A 15,000-nucleotide genomic window follows, 5' to 3' on the forward strand; every position below is an offset into this window, starting at 1 on the left:
GTGAGGGAGAGGAAAAGAGAGAGAGAGAGAATGAGGGAGAGAGATGGACAGAGGCAGAAGACCGCAGGAAGGAAGATGCATGCGAGATTTGGGCATAACATTTTTAAATGCAGCAATTCCATCACACCCAAAATGCTTTGATTTGAGTTTAATAAAACCTAAATGATTTATTACTTCTCAGTGGTAAATGGGTTCATATTGTAGGGAGGTAGTTAATCTGGCGTAAACACAGCCACCCCACCCTCTCACATGAGGCCCAGTGATACAGAGAGCTCCCTAAAACAGAAATGAAGAAGATGGGGCGGATGGGTTGACACCATTTAACAGACCACTGAGGCCTGGATCAAGGTGACATTTCCTGATAAGGTAAACTTGGAAGACAGCCCAAAATAATCAAAGTTCATCAAAACCCATTCATTTATTAATTGTATATTTTTAGTGCAACCTTAGGGCTTATAGCAGCCATTCTAATACATGGCACTGGGGGATGATAAGGAGATTTACATATCTAATTATAATGACATTTCGGGGGCCCTGTGATGGTTGATTCATTTTAATTCGTGTCTCCGCCGTTTGGCTGTTTTGGGGGCCGTCCAGGCGGGGGTGTCGAGGTGGTCGTAATGACAGGAAGAATGCTGCTTCATTAGGGCTGATGAAGGCTGGGTGGATCTCAGGCGCTGGGTGTGCCCGCCTCTGTGCCCATGGCCATGCCCACACAAAGGGCCTTCAGAGCAGGTGCTAACAAGGTCACGGCGCCTCCGAGCCATCTGGGCAGAGCCTGGTGCGACGTCACCGAGACTGCCTTTGTGCACACAGCCTTCCATAGCTATCTTCAATAGTGCTCAAAGAAATCAAAAGACGCTGGCTTTCTTTGGAGGGCCGCGTGTTTAACTCACGCTCAACAAAAGGAGCACTAATTGGTTTGGTGCAATCTGTCTCTGGTGAGCAGCAAGCAGTTGGAGGTGCTGATATCACAGAGGGGATTTTTTTTTTTTTTTACGAAACAAAAGATTTAATTTTTTTAGCATTGTTTTAATGTCTGCCTCTGATATTAAATCTCAAAACTGTCTACACATTTTTCATTAAATCTTTTGTGAATAGCATGCTTCATTGACTAACCATCAACTCTTAGATTTTACTGGAGACAATGTCATAATGTGCAGGTTACAAACTTTTAGGACCATACTTTCGCAACACTTGTGGGGACTGTGGTGTAGCATGAACGTAGCCGCCGTGGCTAGCCTGGTGCGTGTGGGCCAGGGTGTGCGTCAGGAGCAGGAAACACACACGTCCAGGTGTTTCTGCCCTGTTGTCCTGTTCACTGCTTGTTGTCTGTCTCCCTGTTTGTTGCAGTTCGTTTTCAGTGTATTTATAGTACAAAATGGAGAATATTTAGATCGGAGACACAAAATGACAATCCCATGAGATGGACAAACACTGCATGGCAAATGACAAGTGAACCAGTCTGTACCAGAGCGACGCTGGGCCCCATGGTGAGATGTCCACCTGCCGTGGACACGCACCGGGCGGGCGTGGGGCCCGGGACAGAAGCACCCCGGCCATCCCACAGCTCCCCTAGGGGCGTAAGGACAAGTGGACATCACAGATATGAGAGTGATATGGGGAGCGTGAGTTTGGTATGTTAACGATGGCTGTCGAGTGGCACCGTGAGGAGAGCCCTGCTCCCCGGACCACCCTACGCCATACCCTGCTGCCTTCCTTCCCTTTATGGCCCCACTGTGGTCTGTCTTTGGAGGTCTTTGGCTGTCATTATGTGGTCATCTGTTTGGGTTTGCTGACATTTCTCCTCTGATTCAGCCAATGGCCCCCTTTTTTTTAACGAATGTATATAAAAACGTGGAATAATCAGTTAGTGAGAACTAGAGCTTATTAAGGCCTGCAACTTCAATAAGACCTTCTGACTGGATTTGGGATCTGAAACCAGTTCAAAGGAACTGCTGGGTTGCAATCTCTCTGTTTATTTTAAAGATTTGAGGGGGCTGGTTTGTGGTCAACCCTGTGGCAAAGGGACAGACATGAAAGAAAGCATTTCATTCATACAGGAATACAATCAGGCTCAGTATCAGAGGATCTACACACATGGACCCATGACACACACAAGCCTACAGCAGTACGTGTACACGGTAAGAATATATAGATGTAGTTCAACGCACCCGTCCTATTTTTGCCAGTGCTCTACTGCCGTTAGCACAAGACATGGCATTTGTTTTTTAGGAATAATGTTTCATACAAAAAGCTCCACTGATGTACAACCATGTGCATGTGGGGTGATATGTAGTTTAATAAGTATACATGGAGATTTTTGTGGTGTATATGATGGTGATACGAGCACCTGGTGTACAGTATGTGTGTGTATCTGTGTGCCTGTGTGTTTGTCTTTGTGTGAATTCACTGTACCTGTTTCCATTAAATTATAATTCTTTTCATCCAGGCAGCATTCATCACCCTAATCCCCATTCCCTAATCTAGAGTGGAGCCCTAATACATTACACATGCACAGACTGACATGAAAACCAGCGGTATGTATTTCACAGTGTGCAGGACTGTGCTGGTGAGATACATACCCGACGCCCTCTCCTGAGCGGCCGTGTCAAAATTCCCAACACTGGTCAAAACGAACGCAGCGCTGTACCATTGTCTTTCTTCTGCTCATTGTTAATATTTGTTGAGGATTCTTTGAGCTTTGGAGAAAAATAAATCTCTCACAACAATCAGAAGAGATATTAAAATGCTGTCAAAATTCTGCACATGCTCTGCACAAGCCCAAATCCCCAGAATATGTCGCCAGAACAGAATGACATTTAGTTGGAGCGAAGCAAAGGGCTGAACTTGGTGTTTCTTGTGGGAATCCTGCCTCTGGTCTGAAATAACAGCATTATCTCAAGAAAATCCCAGATTAGGTGGACACGTAAGAGCATGGCTACACTCCGGGGGGTGGAGGTGCGAGGGGGTGGAGGTGCGGACAGGGGTCTCAGCAGGGGGCTAATGCTCCCACGCTTGGTGACAGCTGAGCCCCACCTTGAGTGACGGGGCCCTGCACATGGGCCTGCATACGAGAGAGTGAGCACATCACACCTTCAGGCCAGCGTGGGCGCTGGGCTCTCAATCCCCCCCCCCGCACCGCCACATGCATGCAGCAGCACGGCCGCACACACCTGCCCCAGGGCCCCCGTGCACAGCACCGGTCCCCGGCCCACGGTGTCAACAAAACTGCTCCGAAAAGATGGCACTCGGAGTTCACGCACGAGCACGCTTGAATATGCCGCTTTCTGCACTCTGCAATAGAGACGGCGAGGACTGCGTATGAATCCGTCGTATGAATTAGAGCGAAGTTGTGGATTACCTCAGCATGCTGTACACCATGATGAAAAACAGGCTGTATTGTATGTGGCTCCTGTACTCTTTGCTCAGCATTTAACAGCTGAAATGATTTTTATTTTATTTTTTCCATGATTTTATGTCAAACTGCCCCGATCAAGAAGCTTGGACCTGTGGAATAACCCTGTGGCATTGCTCACCCACAGAGACCCTCTCAGAACAGGAAAGAAGAGGCATCTGTGAGTGCAATTATTTATGTCTGCATTTCTCAATCTGCACTACACAGACCTCCTACAGACTGCCACAATACGCCATATGCAGGCATTCAAAATGTATACATATATTCAGCTAATTATGGGCTTGTATGCCACAGTTCTGACCTCTCACCATTGCACTGTCTAAGCCGGCCTCTCCACTCTGACAGTTTACCATGAGCCGAGGGAACTCGGAGGCATCAGAGGCAAAGCTGGTCTGGAAAAACTTCACACTTCTTTTAACTTCTGCTGCTGTGTGTGTTGTCTTTGCCCTTGGGTTCACTGCTTACTCATATTGTGTTGTGCATTGTATAACGCATTATTCCAGCACTCTGCATCGTCTTGTGCTGGGTCTCTGCTTTCGCACATGTTTTGTTATATGTCAGTGCTGTTGATTCCAAATCAGTCAAGGCTCCCTGCCCGTGTTAACGTATTACCCAAACAAAAAGTGGGTAAGCAGAGCTAGAGTCCAAAATAAAACCGCACAAACTGAAAAGAGGATAATGGCATTATTTCCCTTTGCTTGCTATCAATGTTGAAGAAGCAGAGTGCAGGGCTCAGGTTTGGGATTTGGAGAAAGACCAGGGGGACTTGAACAGGTCGAACTGCAGAGGTTGCTCCTTCATCAGGACCCTTGGCAAAGTAACCTCATATCAAAGAGTGTCAAACAGGGAAAAGAGCTCCATTAATTATTAAAGCCCTTTTGGTAACAAACTGTGATTCTGTGGATGCTGTACGGATGTATTCCTCTTCCTTCCTTTTGTCTGCTTTTAACCCAGAATCTGGCTGCTCATACCACTGTGTGTGTGTGTGTGTGTGTGTGTGTGTGTGTGTGTGTGTGTGTGTGTGTGTGTGTGTGTGTGTGTGTGTGTGTGTGTGTGTGTGTGTGTGTGTGTGCGTGCGTGCAGACATACCTCTACTGATGTTTACGTGTGTGAGGTATGTATGTGCATTACTGGAAATCTTATTATTTAGGAATTTCATGTGGTGAGCTCATCTCAGAACACGATATCTGAGTCCATGGTTGTTGATTCTGAAGGTCTTCTGAAGTATCTCAGGCACTTGGACAAGTCAGCCTTTATCAGCATTAGTCACAACAGTATCTGATGCTCTCTCTCGTGCAGAAGCTCCTTCCTTGAACTACTGCGTTCCTCAAACGAACCCGAACCCACGCCACATACTTCACGGCAGCCTGTAGCATTTAGCGACGAAATGACTCTCGGAGAATCACGGTTAAGCAATGGCACCACAGTGCTCTGTGCTGTCTCCTGCTGTCTCTACCACGCCACAGGCCCACACCGGTCAATCATTAACCTCAGAGCGGGCGCTCAGCGTAGTGGACACAAGGGTTAAACGGCTCCTCCTGAGCTATTGTGGTTGATGAGCTGGCAGTTGGTTTTAACTGCACTCCGCATCACGGGAACCCTGTAAAACTCTTCCTCATTGGAGTCACTATTCTACAGGCCACCGAGTGGCGTTTGATTAGCATGTGATTTGTTGACTTTGGCCAATGACCTTTGACTCTCAGAAGGAGCAGGCCAGCCACTTGACACATCCGCAGCTGTGTGCCAATGGGCCGTTTAACACCCTTCCAATAAGACCACCAGCCGCTGGCCGCCACGCCCTTGCACGCTGCCGTTTATGGGAACCTATAAAAGTCTATGTTCCTCACACTGGAGGAGATAGGAGTCCAGATAAGTCAGCCATGTCTAGCTAGAGACGTCTGCTCTAACAGCAGATCTGGAAGTGTCCATACTGAACAGAGAAGCAGTTCGTGCACGTGTTGTAGTCACCGCCATGACACTTTTGTGAGGACAGCCCAACGTTCGTTAGATAATCACTGACCTTGGTGACTCCAATAAATATGGTGTTCTTTTCATTTTCCTTTCTTAATTCTGCTTGTTGTTCTCTTATTTATAATTCATCCGTAGAATTAAGATATTAATAATGGAAAGTAATATTAATATCCTATAGCATTATCCAACTCTTCAGAACTAAAACCAGGTGAAAGTATATGTTTTCTCAGTCATTTATAAAATTTATATTTTTAAGTATCAGATTGCTGCCGTGTGACTGTAGATTAAGTTTGTTTCACTTTGTTTCAACACAACCCAACTTTTAATGGTCCAGCTTTCTGTGGCATGGGAGACTTTTCATATTACTTCAACAGTTTTATTTTTTAATGGAGCTTTGGAGAACTTCATTAATTACCAAGGAACTTGAGTGCAAGTGTGCATTTGATGTGATTTTTTTTTTTTTTTGAAAAGAGCATTCCCACACGAATAAATCCCATAGTTGTTTGGCAAAAATAAAAACCACAAGGAAAAGTGGCATGCACAGTAGGCAGTGGGACCAGAGCCCTTTCAAGTATAGTTGCTTCAATTATCTTCAAAGCAGAGCAGAGCAGAAACCTTTGTTTTGCTCACAACTAGCATGGCTTGAACCTGACCCTGTTTCTTCAAGCTTGTTGAGGATTACATGTTCTTTTAGTACTGTTTTATAGTAGGAACACTTTTCTCATTTATAATTAATTTTCCCATAATTTATTATTCATTTGATCTAAAATTTCATTAATTTTCTAAAATGTTCCAATTGGGTATTTCTAGCTTAGGCAAGAATTTCTTTGTTCCTTTTTTTGTAGATGGCTATTATTCTTTTATGTCTGCTGTTGTAGAGGTTATCATCTTCTAAGGGCAAACAGCATTTTTTAAAGTTTTAATCAGCTTTTAATGAAAAGGGTCAGTGTCAGATGGGTGAGATTGTGTGCATCTCTCTCTGTCTCACTCTCTCTCTCTCTCCCTCACCCTACAACTCTTTCTGTAACTCTCACTCTCACACTTTTTTTGCTCTTAACTCTGATCCCCTGATAGCTTTGGCTCCAGAATGAAGCAGCAGAGCCCTAATTACAAGTTGCACCACATGGCTGGTCAGCGTGGACCAGGAGCTGTGCTCCAATCAGAGGGAGGGGTCATTCAGCTGTGCTCCAATCAGAGGGAGGGGTCATGCAGCTGTGCTCCAATCAGAGGGAGGGGTCATGCAGCTGTGCTCCAATCAGAGGGAGGGTGATGCAGCTATGTATATTCTCCAGCCATTTAAGAAAAACTAATGACTTCCAAAGCAGCGTCGCAAACTGCGTGTTGTAGGCAGCTAGCATCACACCATCATTTTCAATGTATTTATGATACATTCTTCTGTGAATATACCATACATTGCACACATGTTCCTAGCCCAGTAGGGTTTCAATAGATACATTTAACATCCTTTCCCCTGCAGCGGCCTTTCGGAAGCTTTGAGATATCGTTCTACACCTCTTTATAAATCTCAGTCTTTTTATAAGTGATGTTCTAGTGCTGTCTTTGACTTCAGCCTTGAGTTTAATCTGCTTTAGTGGAGCACTTTAATCCCAGACACAATTAGCCCTATGCAGGCACGACTAGCCGCTCCAGAGCAAGCTAAAGCCCCAGGCGAGGGTTGGGGTGTCTCTCACTGCCCCCACTGGAGATTACAGAGGGGCAGAAAGAGCGCTTTAGCCGCTCAGCACACTGCATCCTGCACACCGTGTATCCAGTGGTGTAAAAAAGATCTCCTTCTAATAATGTTTAAAGACAACGTGTTCTCTGCACACGCACAGAGGAGAAGCGGGTTTGCTCAACTGTACCGTAGACAAACGTGGCTCTTGGTGCAGGCTGTGAAGTTTACATTGTGTAATTGGAGATTTTCCCCCAAGGATACTTTCTCAGTGCAGGACAGAACACGTTAATACACGTTACTGTAGTCAGCGTACACGTGTATGCATGCGTGTGTAGTTGAGTATGCGTGTGTGTAGCTATGTACGTGCATGTAGATCCGTGCACATGTTTATAGTTGTCTACATGCACATGTACTTCTGTATGTGTGAGTGTGTAGTTGTGTATAGACACGTGTGGTTGTGTACACACACGTAATTGCACATGTGCTTGTGCAGTTGTGTAGTGTGTAAATACTAACCCACTGCACTCACATTCATCTCTCGCACGGCCACTATGTCTTCAAGCCCCAAATGTCAATAACATTATCAGGTGGTTGTTTTGGTCAAATTTGCATGGGGTCACAGCGGGCCCTGCTTGTGAGGAACAGAAGTTCAGAGCATCCACAGCTTACTGGCCACATCGATAAGGCTCAAAGGAGGTCTACATAATGCATTTATAGTGGCAAAGCTGGACAAATTCCCTGCTATCTGCTAGGAGCTCCTCCTCCTCCGGGCTTCAAAGGGAGGGAAAAGAGGATGAAAAAGAGGAAGAGCAGACTGTCAGGTCAGTCCCATCTGCTGGAGGGATGACCGGCCCGAGCGGAACCCTCAGCTGCCTTCGTCTCTCGGAGAAACATCCGTGGTCAAAAGTGGACACCCACTTCCACACTTTATACGCTCCCTTATAGTTAAGATTATACTTCCTACGTCAAAAACAGGCAATATATGGAAATTCATTGTGTGCACACACTTTGTTTAAACAGACGACACATCAAAATAGTGTTTAATAACGTTTACAATGATCAATTGTGCTGATTTGTTTCTGACGTGTTTGCGGCGTGTGTTTTGCCCCGTGTGTGCGTGACTCATACCTGCCGTACACACTGCACACGCAGTCGCTGCACACGCGCACGCGAGCACACGTCTGAACGCCACGTGATCTGGCCCCGGCAGAGTGGCAGCCCACGTCGGAGGACACGAGAGCGCCAACGAAGCTGGCGGGCAGCGCGGCTGTGCGCTGCCATGGCGACGAGCCTCCGGCCCGCGCTGGGGGCATGCTGGGGATAATTGGAGCGAGTGCTCGGGGGAGGGGTCAGCGGCGAGCGCACGGCCGGTCATTAGTGACCAGTGCCGAACCAGAATACGAAGCCAAGCTAAAAAAAACCTATTAAAATTGGAGCCGGGCCACTGTGGCAACGTTACGGGAGCGGGGTGAGGGATGGAGATTAATTTTTATGGGGCGATTAGCACAGGCGGTCACTATCCAGTGTAGGGGGTGGGGGTGGGGGTGGAGGTGATAGGGATGGAGATGGAGGAATGGAGCGGGATGGCTGAAGACAGGGCAGGGGAGCGATTAGGGGCTCGGCACACGATGTGTTCGGTAGCCACATGCCCGCTGCAGGAGCAGAGAGAGGAAGCGGTCGTGGTAAGACAAAATGACCAGGGGAGAACAGGAAGATACAGACGGAGGAGCAGGTGGAGGAGGGTGGGGGTGGGGGGTGGGGGCTCAGCAGCCCGGGGCTCCTGGGAGGGGGCGTGAGCTTGGGAAAGAGTGGAGAGCTGGATGGAGCTGAAACAGGAAGGTACACCTGGAGGAAAAAGCAAAATCCTCCATCAAAACTGAGTAAAATCACCAACAACCTCTGCTTTGAAACAAAAGAATCCACCATCTGAAAGCAGCGACCAGGAGGGGAAAACATGGCCCCAGACTTTCCTTTTATCAGCTGCATTAATTTGTTCTCCAGAACAACAAATGATTTTTCCAGCTCTTGTGAGAATTTTGTTTTCTTTTATGTGCTTCTCAGACATTAATTATATATTTATATATAGAATATGCAAAAAGAAATCAGAATGTTGGAAGGCAAAATGATTAAATATTAAACAATGCAGAAATTCACTTCACCTAAAGGGATGATATTTCTTTTTCTTCTTCTCCCCCTACACCCCACACTCACACACACACACACACACACACAAATCTTTTTCTCTTTGTGTTGAAAATTCCTTTATAGCAAGCTGTGCTCTGAAGGCATGCATAGCAGGCCCAGACAAAGTTTGTCTCAGGTTCAGGCTGTTTACCATGGACTGTGAGCTGGCCCAGGTCACTACACAAAACTAATGTGTCATTACTCGCCAGCTGAAGCACTGACCAAAGCACTTGCAATATGCATCGAGTTATTTCTCTTCCCCCTGGCTGCCATGGGGAGAGAGAAGGGGGGGTAGAGAGAGGGAGAGAGAGAGAGGGAGGAAGAGAGAGAGAGGGAGGGAGAGAGAGAGGGAGAGAGAGAGAGGGAGAGAGAGAGAGGGAGGGAGAGAGAGAGGGAGAGAGAGAGAGAGGTGAAGAGAGAGAAAGAGGAAGAAAGAATGATGGAGAGAGAGAGAGAGAGGGAGAGAGAGAAAGAGAGAGGGGGGGCAGCACACACTTTGGACTTGATCCTCAGGGAAGCATTAGCAAACCTTTGAAGGGGGAAAAAGGCATGTGCACCATAACCGAGACTAACACTGTAGGGTGAAGGGGTCACAGTCCATTCTGCCATGCTGCTATTTTAGTAGCCCCACGGAGGTGAAGGGAGAGAGCGAGGGAGAAAGAGGAATAGAGAGGTCTGATAGTGCTGCTCTCTGAGTGTTTCCAGCTGCTCTTCACAGAGCTGCCGCACGGTGTGTGTGAAAGAGCAGAACCCACCCCCCCACCCCCACAACATGATCGTTGGTCTCTAGTCTGACATGAGCAGGTCTGCTGGGAAGCTAAGTGAGGGAGGGGTTCCTACATCATCTGCTTCCTGTCCAACACACAGCGCCAGCTACTAGCAGGTAGGGCAGAAGTGCTTTAAAGACACGTTTTCTTTTTGACGGGCTCCTGTTTAAGCTTTCGGCAATGCACAAGTTATTCATGTCTACCTTGTGAGAAGTCAGTTCTGCTGGAAACGCTGGCACCTCCGGAGAACTGTCCTCAGCGCTGCTCTCTGAGCACGTGTTACGCTATTGAGTACGCGCTGGTATAAAGTAAAGAGATTAAGAAGCCATTTTTATTCAAGCTGGGGTGACATAAACGCTGTGGAAAATTAACTATGAGTCAAATGTTGTGCACACTCACCTGGCTGAGCTCTGAAAGGACCCCGCAGCGAAGAAAACGAAGACCCTCCACTCGTTTGTGCTTTTCAAAGAGGAGACCTGGACACCACTAATATAGAACAGGCCCGCGCGCATACACACACACACACACACACACACACACACACACACACACAAACACACACAGGTACTCATACATTTGCATGTGCCTTTTAGGCCTTTTGGAAGTCAAACTCAAAGAGTGACTATAGGTCACTATAGAACCAATCAAAAGTTGGAAAAAGGGAACTCTTCAACCAAGGACAACACTGCGGCTTCCTTGCACAAAAAAAGCGGACTCTAAAGAGTGTTTGAAGGGCAAAATAGATTGCAAGAAAAAAAAAAGCATCATATTAAAATGCATCAGTTTGTGTCGGGGAGGAACAAACAAGTGGGTAGAGGGCTGGTGGAGGTAGCCTGCTAATGCTGGCCCTTTGGAGAGGCCCGCTCGGCCCTGTGGCTACGCCCGTGATTGGCAGGCAGGGGGTGCCGGAGCAGGACCCTGAGGGGAAGATGTGCGACAGGGATTTGGGTCTCACTACACACTCTCCCTCCCGCATGTTTTGTTAAATCTAAGAATAAACAGTGATAAGGCTGAGAACACCTCCCCCACCAAGCCCACGCATCCCAGTTTAATCTTAGCCCCCATGATCTAGTGACAGGGACCCTAGCTCAGAGGGACTGTGTGACAGTGAGAGGGAGGGAGAGAGAGAGAGAGAGAGAGAGAGACGTTGTAATGGAGAGAATGACATGGAGTGAGTGGATGAGTGTGTGAGGAAATGAATGAGGGAGTGATTGAGTCAGCAAGTGAGTGAAGTTGGGAGGGAGGGAATAAGAGAAAGTGAATGAGTGAGGGATGGAGTGAATGATTGAGGGGGTGAATGAGTGAGTGAGGTAGTGAATGAGTGAGGGAGGGAGTGAATATGTGAGTGAGGGAGTGAATGAGTGAGGGAGGGAGTGAATGAGTGAGGGAGGGAGTGAATGAGTGAGGGAGGGAGTGAATAAGTGAGTGAGGGAGTGAATGAGTGAGGGAGGGAGTGAATGAGTGAGGGAGGGAGTGAATAAGTGAGTGAGGGAGTGAATGAGTGAGTGAGAGAGTGAATAAGTAAGGGAGGGAGTGAATGAGTGAGGGAGGGAGTGAATGAGTGAGGGAGGGAGTGAATAAGTGAGGGAGTGAATGAGTAAGGGAGGGAGTGAACAGTTGAGGCAGTTCTCCTCCACCTGTACCTGTTGCACTAATTGCTTTTGCCTCTTGCCTTTCGCTTTTGTGAGCTGCACCATGCCCCACTACCACCACATGCCCCGCCCACCTGCTCCATCAGTGTTATCCCAACCCCACCCACCTGCTCCATCAGTGTTATCTCTACCCCGCCCACCTGCTCCATCAGTGTTATCCCAACCCCACCCACCTGCTCCATCAGTGTTATCTCTACCCCGCCCACCTGCTCCATCAGTGTTATCTCTACCCCGCCCACCTGCTCCATCAGTGTTATCCCAACCCCACCCACCTGCTCTATCAGTGTTATCCCAACCCCACCCACCTGCTCCATCAGTGTTATCTCTACCCCGCCCACCTGCTCCATCAGTGTTATCCCAACCCCACCCACCTGCTCCATCAGTGTTATCCCAACCCCACCCACCTGCTCCATCAGTGTTATCTCTACCCCGCCCACCTGCTCCATCAGTGTTATCTCTACCCCGCCCACCTGCTCCATCAGTGTTATCTCTACCCCGCCCACCTGCTCCATCAGTGTTATCCCAACCCCACCCACCTGCTCCATCAGTGTTATCCCAACCCCACCCACCTGCTCCATCAGCTAAACACATCAGAGATGGTGCGGACATGGGGTCTATGAAGACCTCCGTCAGCTAAACACATCAGAGATGGTGCGGACGCTGTGGTCCATGAAGACCTCCGTCAGCTAAACACATCAGAGATGGTGCGGACGCTGTGGTCCATGAAGACCTCCGTCAGCTAAACACATCAGAGATGGTGCGGACATGGGGTCTATGAAGACCTCCGTCAGCTAAACACATCAGAGATGGTGCGGACGCTGTGGTCCATGAAGACCTCCGTCAGCTAAACACATCAGAGATGGTGCGGACGCTGTGGTCCATGAAGACCTCCGTCAGCTAAACACATCAGAGATGGTGCGGACGCTGTGGTCCATGAAGACCTCCGTCAGCTAAACACATCAGAGATGGTGCGGACGCTGTGGTCCATGAAGACCTCCGTCAGCTGTCCACTCCTTGGTCTCTAAGTGTGATGTCGCTGCTCTATTATACTGTGTGTTTGTAAGAACACTGTAACTAGTTGAAAATAAACACTGCAGTAAAACACTATTAATAATGAGGCTCCTGTTTGTTTTTGCTTCATTTTTTGCAGTTGGTATTTCTCCACATTTGTTCTTCCTCGTCTAGCTCTGTTGTGATTCTGCAGGTTTTCTCTTGCTGCGGTGTGCACTGATTACATAGCACACGTACGTACAGGGAGACTTTTCTGTGACTGACCTTGCTATAAATATCCAAACAGTTTTGTTCACTCTTATCGTGCTTTCTCAGTAATGTGAGTGTTAATGTTTCATTTATGTTAATGGTCATTGCACTGGCAATAAAGTAACCTGTGACATTCATGCCAATAAAGCATTATTGAACAGAACTGAGAGAGAGAGAGAGAGAGAGGGAGAGAGAGAGAGAGAGAGAGAGAGAGGGAGATGGTGGCACCTTGGTGTCGTCTGACAGATATGATTACAGGAATGGTTCTTTTCCTCTACCCCATTTTTTTCTGTGAGCAGCTTTGACCTGCTGCAGGGCTCCCACACCCCCACTCCCGCCACAGAGTGGCTTTTTAACTGAAAGCTTTCCAAACAAGCCTTACTAGTACACTTGGCCACACGCCAAGGAACTGTACATTTTCGTGAGCCTGTGCTATTTTACAGCAAGTCTGTGATGTGTCTGAACTTGAGTGGCTCATTGGTGTGTGTATGTGTGTGTGTGTGTGTATGTGTGTGTGTGTGTGTGTGTGTGTGTGTGTGTGTGTGTGTGTGTGTGTGTGTGTGTGTGTGTGTGTGTGTGTGTGTGTGGTGTGTACATCTACCAACATAAAAGAAAAGGAGACTTAAAGTGAATAAGGGAAGGGGAAGTTTCAACAGACGGCACCCTGTAAAAAAGAGAGAGGGAGGAAGAGATAGAGAGCGAGAGAGAAAATAGAGAGACAGTAAGCGGTGGGGGAAAAGAGAAAGAGAGGGGAAGAGAGACAGAGAGAGAGAGAGCAGGAAAGAGAGAGAATGTCATTTGGAAAATCCACATGCTAATTGGACAACAGCACAGAAGTTTGTAATGTCTGTGTGTTAGCCTCCTCTCCCTTCTGTCAGGGCCGACCGGCCTGATCCCCCAAACACCACCCGAGGCACTGTAAATAAGCACAAGAAATCAAAGTGTGTGTTTGTGTATATATGTACGTGTGTGTGTCTCTGTACCCTGTCCTGTTGCTTCCTCCTGCCGCTGTTTGTACCATGGTGTGTCAGCGCGGATCGCTGCATGTGCAGCGTCTTCACACCTCGTCTGCTCCGAGTTCCTCTGTGTGCTTCTGTAAAGACGCTGGAAGGGTGTGCAGCCTCGTGATGAGCTGCAAACACCACCACACTGTCCACTCCTCCGTCAGGCCAATTTTAATTTCCCTCCAGTCTAATTCGACTTTAGCACGAAGCTTTATGTTGGAATAGAGAATGCAGCTCTTTGAGAACACCTTCCTCCTGCACTCTTCCTCTCTCTCACTCTCTCTCTCTCTCTCTCTCTCTCTCACACACATACACACACACACACATAAATGCTCATGAATTAATGATGACCTTTGGCATCTGTGGAGACCATGAGCATGTGTGCAGAGGAACACGGGTCTGCTCACACACACCCTTGTGGACACACTCACACACACCCTTGTGGACACACTCACACACACCCTTGTGGACACACTCACACACTGCAGCACCGTGGCCAGTGGCTCCCTAGAGGCACCGACCACACATGGACACCCACCCTTTTTGTGTGAACGCATGCACTCCTGCATGTGCGCATCTGTGTGTGTGTGTGTGTGTGTGTGTGTGTGTGTGTGTGTGCGTGTGTGTGTATGTGTGCGTGTGTGTGTGTGTGTGTGTGTGTGTGTGTGTGTGTGTGTGTGTGTGTGTGTGTGTGTGTGTGTGTGTGTGTGCGTGTGTGTGTGTGTGTTTAATAAATGAGCAAAAACAATATAAGGTGGCCTCCTGAAAGATGTGCGCTGTCAACGGGAATAAATAACTTCACACCCCATTGCCTACTGAGAGTGAAAAAACTTTCATCTGCATGAATATGCAAATACATCACCCAGTCTGTTTGTTTGGGAAGCTGCTGCTTTTGTGTTGAGCAATTAAGAGTGCAAACATTTCTTTCTTCTTTCTCTCTTTCTGCATGAATATTGTTATCTGCAGAGATGACATATAAAAGGCCATCGTATGCGCGCTGTTTATTAATGGAAACCCAGTATGGTCCCTCTGTTGTGGAGATTGTAGGCCTGTGGCCCGTCGCTGGGGC

The 15,000-nt window shown here is 47.7% G+C and overlaps 1 long non-coding RNA gene across 1 annotated transcript; it reads right to left on the bottom strand.

Annotated features, from left to right (window-relative positions):
* Positions 1-8,821: 8,821 nt before the first annotated feature.
* On the bottom strand, positions 8,822-15,000 carry LOC143477095 (uncharacterized). Its single transcript, XR_013121466.1, has 4 exons — positions 13,911-15,000; positions 10,415-10,501; positions 10,219-10,313; positions 8,822-8,909 (listed from the first exon to the last, which is right to left on the bottom strand). It is a non-coding gene; the product is annotated as an uncharacterized LOC143477095 (long non-coding RNA).

Source organism: Brachyhypopomus gauderio, chromosome 15 (genome assembly GCF_052324685.1).
Source record: "Brachyhypopomus gauderio isolate BG-103 chromosome 15, BGAUD_0.2, whole genome shotgun sequence".
Taxonomy (NCBI): Eukaryota; Metazoa; Chordata; class Actinopteri; order Gymnotiformes; family Hypopomidae; genus Brachyhypopomus; species Brachyhypopomus gauderio.